At 40.9% G+C, this 13,714-nt stretch overlaps 2 long non-coding RNA genes across 3 annotated transcripts in view; one reads left to right on the top strand and one right to left on the bottom strand.

Annotated features, from left to right (window-relative positions):
* The window catches only part of LOC109023397 (uncharacterized), a 39,030-nt gene extending 29,246 nt beyond the window's left edge, over window positions 1-9,784 (top strand). The window contains exons 2-3 of the long non-coding RNA XR_008671791.1: window positions 4,520-4,673; window positions 8,553-9,784. This is a non-coding gene — a long non-coding RNA (uncharacterized lncRNA). The remainder of the gene's footprint in view (window positions 1-4,519; window positions 4,674-8,552) is intronic.
* A 3,032-nt stretch (window positions 9,785-12,816) lies between these two features.
* The window catches only part of LOC129526966 (uncharacterized), a 51,979-nt gene continuing 51,081 nt past the window's right edge, over window positions 12,817-13,714 (bottom strand). For both annotated transcript variants that reach the window (XR_008671790.2, XR_008671789.2), the window contains one exon: window positions 12,817-12,983. This is a non-coding gene — a long non-coding RNA (uncharacterized lncRNA). The remainder of the gene's footprint in view (window positions 12,984-13,714) is intronic.

Below are 13,714 nucleotides of genomic sequence, written 5' to 3'. Positions count from 1 at the left end.
CCTATAATTGAAGCATCATTTATAATGAGCTAAATTCTGTCTTCCTCTAACTCGGGCTCACCACCACCTCCAAGTCCTACCCCTCTGGGTATAGTGAGCAAAGTTTGCTTCCTCTTCCACATGCCACTCCTTCAGATATTTGAAGACTACAAACTACTTCGACCACCCTGAAATTGTTCGACTTTTCCTCCTACAAATGTTTAAAGTCCCTTAACTGTCCTGGTGATTCCCCTTCACTTTGTCTCTGTCCCATTTAAAAAAAGAAAAAGAAAAAAACCTGAAGCTTAAGATATATACAGAAAACTGCACGAGTTATAAATATACTGTGCAATTAACTTTTACACGTGAACACTGCTTGGTCAAGAAACAGAAATATTACCAGAACCCTAGAAGTTTATGCTACTTTTTTATCTCTGCCTCCCCCAGAAGTAACCACCATCCTGACTTCTAATATGTGAATTATATCAATAGAATCACACAGTATGCACCATTTTGTATCTGGCTTCTTTTGCTCAACATTGTAAGAGTTATCCATGTCGGGAGGGGGGAGGGATAGCATTGGGAGATATACCTAACGCTAGATGACGAGTTAGTGGGTGCAGCGCACCAGCATGGCACATGTATACATATGTAACTAACCTGCACAATGTGCACATGTACCCTAAAACTTAAAGTATAATAAAAAAAAGAGTTATCCATGTCATATTGTGTGTAGCTATACTTGATTCATTCTCATTGCTTTCTGTGTACTTTTTTAAAAACTGGTAAAATAGACATAACATAAAGTTTACCATCTTAACTATTTTCAAGTGTACAGTTCAGTAGTATTGAGTATATTCACATTGCTCTATTACCATCACCACCATCCATCTCCAGAATTTTTTCATCTTCGCAAAGCAAAACTCTGTACTTTAAGCAATAACTCTCCATTTGCCTCTCCACTGAGCCCCTGGAAACCACATTTTACTTTCTGTCTCTATGAATTTGACTATTCTAGGTACCTCATATGAATGTAATCATACAGTATTTTCTCTTTTGCAGCTGGCTTATTTTTCACTTAGCATAATGTCCTCAAGTTTCCTCTATGTTGTAGCACATGTGAGAATTTCCTCCCTTTGTAAGACTGAATAATATTCCATGATATGGATATACCACATTTTGTTTGATTCTGTGTATTTTTTTTTTTTTTTTGAGACAGAGTCTCACTCTGTTGCCCAGGCTGGAGTGCAGTGGTGCGACCTTGGCTCACTGCAACCTCTGCCTCCCAGGTTCAAGCCATTCTCCTGCCTCTGCCTCAGCCTCCCAAGTAGCTGGGACTAAAGGCATGTGCCACCATGCCTGGCTAATTTTTGTATTTTTTGTACATATAGGGTTTCACCATGTTGGCCAGGCTGGTCTCAAACTCCTGACCTCAAGTAATCCACCCACCTCGGCCTCCCAAAGTGCTGGGATTACAGGCGTGAGCCACTGCACCCATCCGATTCTGTGTACTTTTTAAAGCATGTTGCCTAAATGGGATTCAGTGTCCCCACGTCTAGCATAAGCAGGCGCTTTGCACAGTCACCGCTGCTCTGATATACTTTTTAAAAATTGCTTCCAAGTCTGGCTCCCCTCTAGACAGAGTGCCCCTTATGTGTTATCCATCTTTGTTTCCCCAGCACCCTACTCCAAGTAGAAACTCAGTGAATGATATCGTTAATAAATGAATGAAAGTATAACAACCCCATGAATTTCCTTTCATTTTACCTCTCTGAGCCTCAATTTCCTCATTCTTCATATAAAGGGCTTGGACTATTGATTTCTCAAGTCTTGCCTTCTTTAACATCTCTGATTTTGTGACAGACTTGCACTTAACCAGGCTTCTTTAACGACCTATTCCAAAGGGTTTTCTAACAAAAACAACAGTAATTTTTAAAAATACATTTTTGTGTTCTAGTTTATGTAACTTCATCTTATGCTCTTGGTATCCCTGTGAGGTAATCTAAGAATGTAAGGCTATGCACAAGAGATGCCTGCACAAGGATATAGGAGACGGACTTGCAAAGTGGTTAACTAAGGTATTCTCCGTTAGTAGGAGGTTTGCCAACCGAATTTCTTTCATTCCACATCTGCGATGAGGCAGGGTGAATTGGCAGACTTCCCCAATCTGAATGGAAGCTGCAATTCCCAACTCAGTCACTAGATGGCTACGTAACTGCATCCAGAGGGGACAGACAAGGAAAACAACTCCGTCCCAGAACCAGAATCCACCCAGAACCAGAATAGTCCCAAAGTGGCAGTAAACCAAATTAGCCTTTTTTTGGGAGCTTTCTAGATATAAAATGGTTAGGAGGTGCTGAGTATTCTGAAATACACCGTGAGGGCATTGAACTGAAAATGCTACTCATGCTGTTCCTGGATAAAAGAATAACCGTAATATTTTTATCCTCCATCTTGTGGCTTTTTTTTTTTTATCTTACTTTTTCCTCTCTTCGTTCTCCCTCATCCATCAGAATTCATAAGAAGGGGCACAAGGGCAAATTTCCTTCTTTTTTTTTTTTTTGAGACGAAGTCTTGCTCTGTCGCCCAGGTTGGAGTGCAATGGCGCGATCAACCTCTGCTTCCCAGCTTCGAGCTATTCTCATGTCTCAGCCTCCCGAGTAGCTGGGATTACAGGCGTGTGCCACTATGCCGGGCTAATTTTTGTATTTTTAGTAGAGAAGTGTTTTCACCATGTTAGTCAGGTTGGCCTCGAACTCCTGACGTGAGGTGATCCACCCGCCTCAGCCTCCCAAAGTGCTAGGATTACAGGCGTGAACCACCGCGCCCGGCCTAAGGGCAAATTTTTTATGATCCCATTACTGAAACACACTTAAAATGTATCAAGGGACAGTAAGTTTACAAGTTAATCAGTAGCTCTCCAGGTGGAATTTTTAAACGAGACCAAGTTTACGGTTTTATGAAAGAAAACACCCTCACAAGTTTCAAGAACATTTGGAAACTTCTGTATCAGATCAGATAAAAATCCATACAAATAGGTATTCTTTCCTTGATAATTGCTGTAACATTATGTGTATATGACTCCAGATGTTTTTTTCTTTTTCTTTTTTTTTTTTTTTTGAGACAGTGTCGTCCAGGCTGGAGTGCAGTGATGCGATCTTGGCTCACTGCAACCTCTGCCACCCAGGTTCAAGTGATTCTCCTGCCTCAGCCTCCCGAGTAGCTGGGACTACAGGCACACACCACCACGCCCAGCTAATTTTTGTATTTTTAGTAGAGACAGGGTTTTACCATGTTGACCAGGATGGTCTTGATCTCTTGACCTTGTGATCCACCTGCCTCGGCCTTCCAAAGTGCTGGGATTACAGGACTGAGCCACCGCACCCAGTCCAGGTGTTTTTTTCAAAGTACATAGTTGCATATGTTTCTTTATAAAAATAAAAACTAGCATTTAGAAATAATCTTTACAATTTTATTATAAAAAGAACTATTGATCAAACTGAAGACTGAGCTCTGATTTTTTTATTTTGCCCAAATTCCTACCTAGGGAGTCTAGGAAGTCATGCACTACAAACCATAAATTCTCATCAAATGGGTTTTATTTGACCCTATATATCGTGACACACTTTTCATTCTAACTCTGGCATAACATTATGAGACAAGGAAAAAATATTTAACCCCAAAATATATTTCCTTGCCATACCTTGAAATTGCCCTGCAAAGTATCTTGTGGGAAAAATCCATATTTCCCTTTTGTTTTCCTTTTCTTTCCAGATCCAGGAGATAATCAACTAAGAGCCAGGCAACCTTTTAGGTCTGATAAGAAACATTTTACAACCTGCTTTCTCTCTGAACTCTGCTATCTGAGAGATTCCTCTGCATAATAAAACCTGGTCTCTATGATCCTTTTTCTTTTTTTTTTTTTTTTTTTTTTTGAGACAGAGTTTCACTCTTGTTGCCCAGGCTGGAGTGCAATGGCGCGATCTCAGCTGACCGCAACCTCCACCTCCCGGGTTCAAGCAATTCTTCTGCCTCAGCCTCCCGAGTAGCTGGGATTACAGGCATGTGCCACCACACCTGGCTAATTTTGTATTTTTAGTAGAGATGGGGTTTCTCCATGTTGGTCAGGCTGGTCGCGAACTCCCGACCTCAGGTGATCCGCCCACCTCAGCCTCCCAAAGTGCTGGGATTACAGGCGCAAGCCACCACGCCACGGCCTCTATGATCCTTTTTCTTAACTTGAACATTCCTTTGCATTAACCCCAGGTCTTCAGGTAAACTCAACCAATTGTCAACCAGAAAATGTTTAAATTTACTTATAGCCTGGAAACCCCCGCTTTGAGGTGTCCCACCTTTCGGAACCAAACCAATGTATTTCTTAAATGTATTTGATTGATGTCTCATGCCTCCCTAAAATATATAAAAAGAAGCTGTACCCTGACCACCTGGGTCACATGTTCTCAGGACCTCCTAAGGGCTGTGTTATAGGCCATGGTAACTTATATTTGGCTCAGAATAAATCTCTTCAAATATTTTACAGGGTTTGACTCTTTTCACCGACAATAATCTGGTGCCCAACATTGGGCCTCAGAGAAGACTCAGGACCCTGAAGGAGTTGCCCAAAACTGGAGCTAAGGTACAGCAGGAGCCCATTGAAGCCTCACCGAATTCGAGCTTCTCCTTCGGTGGAACTGGTAAGTTCTCCTGAGCCCCAACCTCCTGTTTTGGTTGACGGTCCTTGATTTATTCTAGGCTGATTTTTTCCTCTCTGTCTTTTCTCTTAGGAAGTTGGTTAAAATCTTAATTTTAGTTTCAGAAGTGCATTCAAAAGGATCTTTCTCCATTGCCTTTTCTCTCAAAATTAATCTCAATTGGCTTGTCTGTGCACACTTTGCATGAGGAACTGAACTGTTGTTTTTCATAAGTAAGTGAGAGACTGAGTTCCTCAGCTCTGAAGTGAAAGGGCATTTTGCTCCTCCCAGCTGAAAGGCACCTCTGGGTGACCGGGGGCCTCGTGGGAGTGTCCGCGGGGGTGGGGGGGGGTTGATCACCTGTAATGTGCAGCGGCCCTATAGGAAACTCTCCAACAAATATTAATTTAAAAAGGCTCATCCAGGAAATGCACATAAGGGCTGATCACCCAGCGTCTTGAGCCCTCTCAGAGGTGATAGACCTCTGAAGAGAGAAATTGAGACACGTAAGGGTGTAGAAATAACTCAGTGGTGACACACTGTGGAGTGCTACTGACAGGCAGCACATATCGATCCACCACACAAAAACCTTAGGCCGCAGGTCAGTTCCCTAAAAAAAAAAAAAAAAAAAAAAAAAAAAAAAAGATAGGAAATAAATCCTCCAAAAAAGAGGAAAGGCAAGGAGAGTGGCCCCCTGTGGGCACTCCAACTGAGTTTATGTTTAATAATTGTGGTGCCTTTACTTGCAAGTATTTATGTAAATGGAAAGATCTTACTAAAGATGACCTAGGTTTAAGGTTTCCAAAATAGGGAACTTTGATATTCCTAAATTGGCTTTCCTGCATGCTAGATTAGACAAATTAGGCTCCCAAATCAAAGAAAATGAATGGCAATCGTACTTTAGCTGGCATCTAGAATCATCAAAAAGAGGGAAAGATAAGCTTGCCTCCCTCCAGGAAGTTAATTTAAAAATTTTTGAAACTGTTTCAGAATTTAAAAAACCAGTAAAAGTCACTTCTGAAATCAGGAAGGCTCCAGAAACTGACTCCCCTTCTGCTCCTCCTGACCCCTCTACTCTCTGAACTTCCTTATCCGGACAATTTCATTTTTCCTCCTCCTTTCCCTTCTCCCTTGCCTCAAACCACAGGGGGACCAGAAATAGCTGCAGAAAATAATATAGTAGTTGCTCCTTTTAGAGTAAAACCCATAAGCAGAGGGGATTCTAACATAATATATGCCCCCTGGACCAAATCATAGTTAAGTCCCTGGTATCTGGATTCCTCAATCTGATTGAAGATCCCTTTGGGTTTGCTTAGGAATTCCAGTTAAGTCTTAAGATTTATGACCCAGGGTTCTCTGACGTATATCAGCTGATTCAGTTACTGGTCTCCAAAAACAAAGCTGAAGAATGGTTTAGAGTAGCAGATTGGAAACAGCCTTTAGAAGATTTTGACAAAATAGATGCAACTGGAAGGCAGAAATGCAGAGACCTCTGCAATCGCCTCTGTGACACTGTACCACAGATATTCCCCAAGGTTATAGATTGATAGATTGAGCAAAGGTGCAACAATGTAAAATACACCCAAACGAGATCATGCCTGACTTTTATATCAGGTTTGAAAAGACATTCAAAGAGTTTTCAGGAATACCTCCTGAAAACTTTGAGCACGGTAAAAGTGACACCTTAATTCTGAGTTTATTCAAGGTTTAGATAAAGAGTTAGCAACCCTAATAAAGAAGAATAATGTGACTTGGGCTTCCTTTCCCACTAGCCACCTAGTCACCCTAGCTGACCAGTTGTCACAAGCAATCATTAAGAAAGAAAAGGAAATAGTCTCTAAAATTATAAGTTTACAACTAAAACAACTTGGTAACCAAGTTGGGAGTTTGCAAGGGTCCCATGGTCTCCAGAGATCTAAGCAACCCCAAGAGGAAGCAATTTGCCACTATTGCAAAAAGAAAGGACATTTTTAAAATAATGTAAAAAACTTAAATGGGTGCTTGCTCAACGTGGGCAAAGGACCCCAAAGGAAGGCACCAGAACAACTCAAAAATCAGAATAAGGATGCTCTGAGGGAATAGAGAGGGTTTTCCCCCTACTTCTAACTAATGCTTTAGGAGAAGTAGAAATATCCATAAATGGGGAAAATATCAAAGCCCTTGTCGACACCAGCACCACACTGTCAGTCTTCAACTCTACCTTGATTAAAAACCCTCTCCCTTGGAGTAAAGAAAAAGTACACATGGTAAGGGTTTCAGACTCTCCTATTATAGCCTTTAAATCAAATCCCCTTCAATTTCAACTAGGAGAACTAGTGGGGGATCACATTTTTCTTATAGTAGATAGTGTCCCACACACACCTGCTGGAACGGGATTTCCTAGAGACCCATAATGCTCATATCTCATTTTCACAAAAGGGAGAAATTATTCTCAACTTAGGAGACTTACAAAAACCCACATGTAGTATTGTGCTTGGGAAAGTCAATCAAGATTCTGGACAGGAAGAATTAGAGCCTTTCTTATCTAAAGTACCAGACTCCTTATGGGCAAGCTCTTCCACAAATATTGGGAGCATTAAGTCAGCAGTCCCTATAGAGATAACCATAAATAAATCCAAACCTCTGCCAAATGTAAGGCAGTATCTCCTTAGACCTGAAGCCTTCCTAGGAATCAAACCAATCATTCAGGACTATTTAGACAAAGGACTCATAATACCCTGCACCAGCCCCTGCAGTACACCAGTCCTCCCAGTTAAAAAGCCAAATGAGAAAGGCTGGAGATTTGTTCAAGACCTAAGAGCTATAAATAAAATAATAGTTCCTAGACACCCTGTTGTTCCTAACTCCCACACCTTACTGTCCAATATTCCTATCACTGCAGCCACCTCTCTGTTATTGATTAATGTAGTGCATTTTTCAGCATACCTGTAGAGCAAAATAGCCAGTATCTTTTCACTTCCACTTGGGAAAATCACCAATACACATAGACAGTCTTACCCCAGGGCTACTCTGAAAGTCCTACTTATTTTTCTCAAATACTAAAGGCAGATTTAGATGACATTGAATTTCCAAATGAATGTATTCTAACTCAGTATGTGGATGGTTTATTGTTCGTCCTCCCTACCAAAATGCAGAGAAGATACAGTCCTTAAACAGCTTGCTTTTAAGGGACACAAAGTGCCAAAAGATAAATTACAATTTTGCCTCCCCCAAGTTAAATATTTGGGACATATGATTTCCCCAAGGGGGCTTTTAATAAACCCTGAGAGAATCTCTGCTGTTATGACATTTCCCCTGCCCAAAACTAAAAAGCAATTAAGAGGCTTCTCACGGTTAACAGGCTATTACAGGAGTTGGATTCCAACTCCTTAATTGCTCAACCCCTATATAAAAAACTAAAACAGACCCAGCCAGACCCAATCCACTGGGAAGAGAGGGAAAAAACAACACATAGAAGATCTAAAACAGGCTCTCACCTAAGCACTTGCTATAGGCCACCCCAATTACAGTCTTCCTTTTTCCCTCTTTGTACATGCAATAAATGGGAATGCTCTAGGAGTATTAACTCAAAAACATGGTGACAATCACAGACCAATTGGTTATTTCAGTCAACAGTTAGATCGAGTTGCAAGGGGGCACCCTTCTTGCATGAGGACTATATCAGCTGCAGCCACATTATGCAAAAACATTGAAGGATTTTTCCTAGGGTCCCCTCTGACCATCTATGTCCCCCACTCGTGAAACCTCTTCTAAGCTGTCACTACACTTAACAATATTCTGTTAGCCACCTTGCCTCTTATGAGGTACTCCTGCTTTCTGCCTTCAACATCACTTTGAAGTGCTGTAACACTCTTAACCCTGCTACCCTGGTCTCCCTTCCAGGTGGACAACAAAAGGAAGAGGAACATGACTGCACTCTACTAACTAATATCTTACTCTCCCCTAAGGAAGATTTATAGGAAAACTCCCATTGAGAATGCTGAATTAATTTGGTTCACAGATGGTTCTTATTTAAGGGATATTACCAGGCAGGATACACCATCACTTCCATAACAGACATAATCGAAAGTGCCCAACTCCAAGGAGTCAAATCAGCCCAGATGGCTGAATTAATAGCATTAACTAGACACCAACTGAAGGATTCCTTACAACCCCTCCGGAAAGGACCTTTTCAGGTGCTTTTAACCAACTCTTGCTCTGCACGTTAAAGAGAGTCGCTTCTTGGATTCACATTTTACACCTAAAATGAGCACCTGACCACATTCCTGACCGCCCCTGAACTTCTGCAGCAGTCTCTGACACCCACCTGCAAATCAAGAGAACACTGGAGGCTCAGCCAGTCTCTAGGGCTACAACAAAGTCAACATACTTCCAGAGATGCTGGACCAGGCTAGTCCTCATGAACCCTAAAATAACCATCATTCTTACTTTCCTTGCTATAGAATATTGCTAAAACCCAAATGTTTTAACTGAGACCCCTAAGAAGCTGTTTGGAATCTATGCAATCTTCTTTGGTGTAACTTTCTAAATGGATGTGGCTATACATTCCCTTGCTAAAGCCAGGAAAATGTTTTACTTGTTCATTCTCATTCCCACAATCTCCTCTGTCTACCTACCCCACACTCCTCTTTTCAAACCTGAAAATTTCTACCAGTCCCCTGTAAACCTCAGCAGTCTTCCTGCAGGCAGAGCCCACATCATTTGGTATGATATAGACCAGGAGGAAATGAAGACTGTTATATGGAAGAGCACCATTCTAAACATTCCCCAAGGTCCCCACTTTTTAGGTACCCCTATTATAGGGCTGCAACCAAATATGACACCCTGCAGGAATACTTTTTCTAACAATGCCTCAGGATGATCACTGAGGGGGTCTAACCAGGTAGAACGTTGCATAACAATAGATATTGGGGATGATCACTTGAGACAACTGCCTTGTTACAATGTCTCCTGTGTAAACTGCCATAGCATGGCCTGCCCAAATAACCACCAGCCCTGTGCTTGTTGCTGGATGCTCCCATCCAGTACCAACCACACTGACACTGCCCTTAAATAACTATTTATGGAAGTCAATTGGTGGACAGAAGTCCCTGACAGCACAAATTCCACCCTAAAACCAGGGCGCCACTGGGAAGCCTTATGGAATACCCAGACAAGAGCATACTTAGGTGTAACCTCCACTCACCTAACAATTGTTTGGGATACCCAGCGGTTCTGCATTGACTCCATTTATCCAAATTGTACAAATGGCATCAGTATACAATGGCAACAGCATTCTTGATGGATACACGAAAATTGGCCACCCAAAAAACGAAAGCATGACCTCACTGGAGGAGTCAGAGCTGGGCAAGGCATACTGGGGCAAGCTGAGTTCATGGCTAATGAAGAGAGACATTCTTTAGAAAAAAAAATCCCTATCAAAAATAGGCCACATTGAAGGAATGCTATTCCAGGAAGAGGGAAAAGGATGGGAAGCTGCTTTAAAAGATAATGCAGCACTCATCAAATGTATAGAAGAAACCAGACAAACCATGAAAACATACTCCCAAATCCAAAGATGGGAACAAGCACTCTTACCTGATAGGGGCTCATGTCTATTTTATTACAAATGGAATCAGAGGTGGATATGAAGCAATGGTCTACAATCCTCAGTACTGAGGCACAATCCAAACACCTGTGGAAAATATGTGGTCCTCCAAACTTATGGAGATTTTTGGACGTTAAGTGTGATCTTAAACATTGTATTCTCAGAGCACAGGCACCGAAGTTAAATGAGGCTCAAAGGTACTACCCCTGGGAAATAGGTGGGCTATTTTAGCTGATAATAACACATGGTATTCCATCTCCCTTTCAGATTATGAAAAGAGAAAAGGAGAATGGCTATGGCCTCAAACCACTTGGAACCCTGATTTTCCTAAACTTGGCCTCTAATATCCACCCCCATGGAACATAGCATCTGGTATATAAGGAAGGGCCATTTCTGTTGGGAGGGACAACAAAATGACACTGTAGAATTACATGACTTCTCCTGTAACAAAACCTTCTTTTCTCTCCCAAATACCAGTATATGGTGCAATACAAAGGTGGTGGGAAAAATAGATTTGTCCACTGTTAATAAGTCCTGTAACAATTTAGACATTGAGGGCCAGGCATTCCTTGCATTTGATTTATACCCTCCTCAGGATGTTATACCCATGGAGATAAATTGGCCGGAAGAGAGACTAAATTTATTAGATTCTGATTTAGTGTCAGTCCTACAATCCTCAAATAAGATTTATCATAAGGTTCAAATGACCCTTGATAAGGAGGGTAAACACATTGTGAGTCTGATCAAAGAATATGATGATGCATGCAGTGTTTTTTTTTGCTGGTTAGGTTGTTTACTGCCCTCTGACTCTACCTGTAACCTTCTTGGATGCCTAATCTTTGCTATCTTGGGTATTTTGGTATTCGTCTCGGTATTTATCTTGGTATTTGTCACTCTATTAGCATTATATATCTCTTGTAAATGTTATGCCAGTTACAGCAAAATGAACAAGGCACAATTAAAGACCCAGATCATGATAGCTCACAAAATAGATATGATCTGGGATTTTTTTATACTAAACCCTAGGTCTGACTCCATCTCACCCCTTAAACTACTGGTTATTACACCAGGTCAGACCATTTCCTCCCCCCATGATCCAAATTGCAAATACTTAAAATTATTATCACCCAACCAGACTACTCTAGGAATGAGCGTTCCTAGCACTGTGGGACCTGTTGCTGTTTGTTGGCCTGCATATGCATTTTGTGGAATGCTTTTTGGCCAAGAAGGGGGATGGAGGACTAAGCTCTGTTTTTCATTTTGCCCAAATTCCTACCTAAGGGGTCCAGGGAGTCATGCCCTACAAACCATAAATTCTCATCAGATGGGTTTTATCTGACCCTGTATATCACGACTTACTTTTCAATCTGACTCTGGCATAACGTTATGAGACAAGGAAAAAATACTTGATCCCAAAATATATTTCCTTGCCATACCTTGAAATTGCCCTGCAAAGTGTCTTGTGGAAAAAATCCACATTCTATAGAGAATCCCCTTTCCCTTTTGTTTTCCTTCCTTCCTTTCCAGATCCAGGAGATAATCAACTAAGAGCCAGGCACCCTTTTAGGTCCAATAAGAAACATTTTACAACCTGCTTTCTCTCTGAACTCTGCTATCTGAGAGATTCCTCTGCATAATAAAACTTAGTCTCCACAATCCTTTATCTTAACCTGAACATTCCTTTCCACTGATCCTAGGTCTTCAGATAAACTCAGTCATCAACCAGAAAATGTTTAAATTTACCTATAGCCTGGAAACCCCCGCTTTGAGTTATCCCACCTTTCTGAACCAAACCAATGTATTTCTTAAATGTATCTGGGTTGTTTGTTTGTTTGTTTGTTTGAGATGAAGTCTCACACTGTCACCCAGGCTGGAGTGCAGTGGCACGATCTTGGCTCACTGCAACCTCCACCTCCTGGATTCAAGTGATTCTCCTGCCTCAGCCTCCCAAGTAGCTGGGATTTCAGGTGCGCACCACCATGCCCAGCTAATTTTTGTATTTTAGTAGAGATGGGGTTTTACCATGTTGGTCAGGCTGGTCTCAAACTCTTGACCTCAAGTGATCCGCCCACCTCAGCCTCCCAAAGTGCTGGGATTACAGGCGTGAACCACCGTGCCCAGCTTTTAAATGTATTTGATTGATGTCTCATGCCTCCCTAAAATATATAAAACCAAGCTGTACCCCAATCACCTTGGGCACATGTTCCCAGGACCTCCTGAGGGCTGCGTCACAGGCCATGGTCACTTATATTTGGCTCAGAATAAATTTCTTCAAGTATTTTACAGAGTTTAACTCTTTTCATCGACAAAACATCGACAAATCTCACTCGGTATCTTCTTCTCTTACTATGAATATTCATGGCCTTTAGTAAAGTTGTGTTCAATTATTTCTTTTTATCTTTTAAAAATAATTAAATTTATTTAGACCTCCTTCTAAATCCTTAAGTGTTATTGGCATTTCTGCTACAAAGGTATTCTCACCAATTCCTACCAATTTTCTCTCATTCTTTGAAATTACACATTTGAAGATTGAACCTAGGTTATATTTTTTAGGTTGATTTATCACTTTTGAAACATGTTACTTTATTTTATTATCATTGCTTCTCTTGGTTTTGGGCCCTACTAACTTTAGGTGGGATTAGCACACTTTACTATTCATCCTTCTATTGTCTTCATGGAAGTTCTGTGACACTGCAGTTTTGTTCATTCTTTAGCATTTTAAATGCCTGGATGGGATAAAAACAGACAGAAAAGCAAAACGTAAATAAAGAAATAGCTATTTTGGCAACCGCAGAGAACAATTTCAACTACATGTTAGCATTGTATATAGATAAAATGAAATAATGAATGTGAAGGCACTTTGAAAGATACAAAAGTATGCCACGCAAATGTAAATGAACATAATATTTGGCTTGACTTCAAGTGGAAATCAAGAACTGCGAAAATAATGGCTTGTTATGATTTACCAAATGCCTGGGGTTAAATATCTGGGGCGAGAGCATGGAGACACATAACTAACATCATTTCTTAAACTACTTGAATACTCTTTACATTATTTACTTATTGGTGTTCTGGCTACTGTTGTGACTCTTAACACATCTTAGTAACTGAGCAATGGAAGAATGCATTTTTACAGTAACCCAGAGATTACAGTGAATATCAGGGACATAAATCAGCACAAAGTCTTAAAAGTGATTGGTTTGACAAGACGGAGCCAGTGTAATGTGGCTTTTCTATTAGCTTGGCTATAAAGTTGGCTATTAACTTAGCACTTAATTGGATCCTCCTGCAGGGAAACCATAAGAGCATTCAGTCCTGCAGGCTAAAAGAACATGGTGTACCTGTTGAATAGTGTTTAAGGTACTTTAAAAGTCTAGTTATAATTGAGTAATGACTAAACACAACTCTATTATATCAGACTTTTAGAGGTGGTAGGTATAGTGTCTACCTACACAAA

Source organism: Gorilla gorilla, chromosome 16, assembly GCF_029281585.2.
Source record: "Gorilla gorilla gorilla isolate KB3781 chromosome 16, NHGRI_mGorGor1-v2.1_pri, whole genome shotgun sequence".
Taxonomy (NCBI): domain Eukaryota; kingdom Metazoa; phylum Chordata; class Mammalia; order Primates; family Hominidae; genus Gorilla; species Gorilla gorilla.
This window is presented reverse-complemented; position numbering and strand designations above follow the sequence as displayed.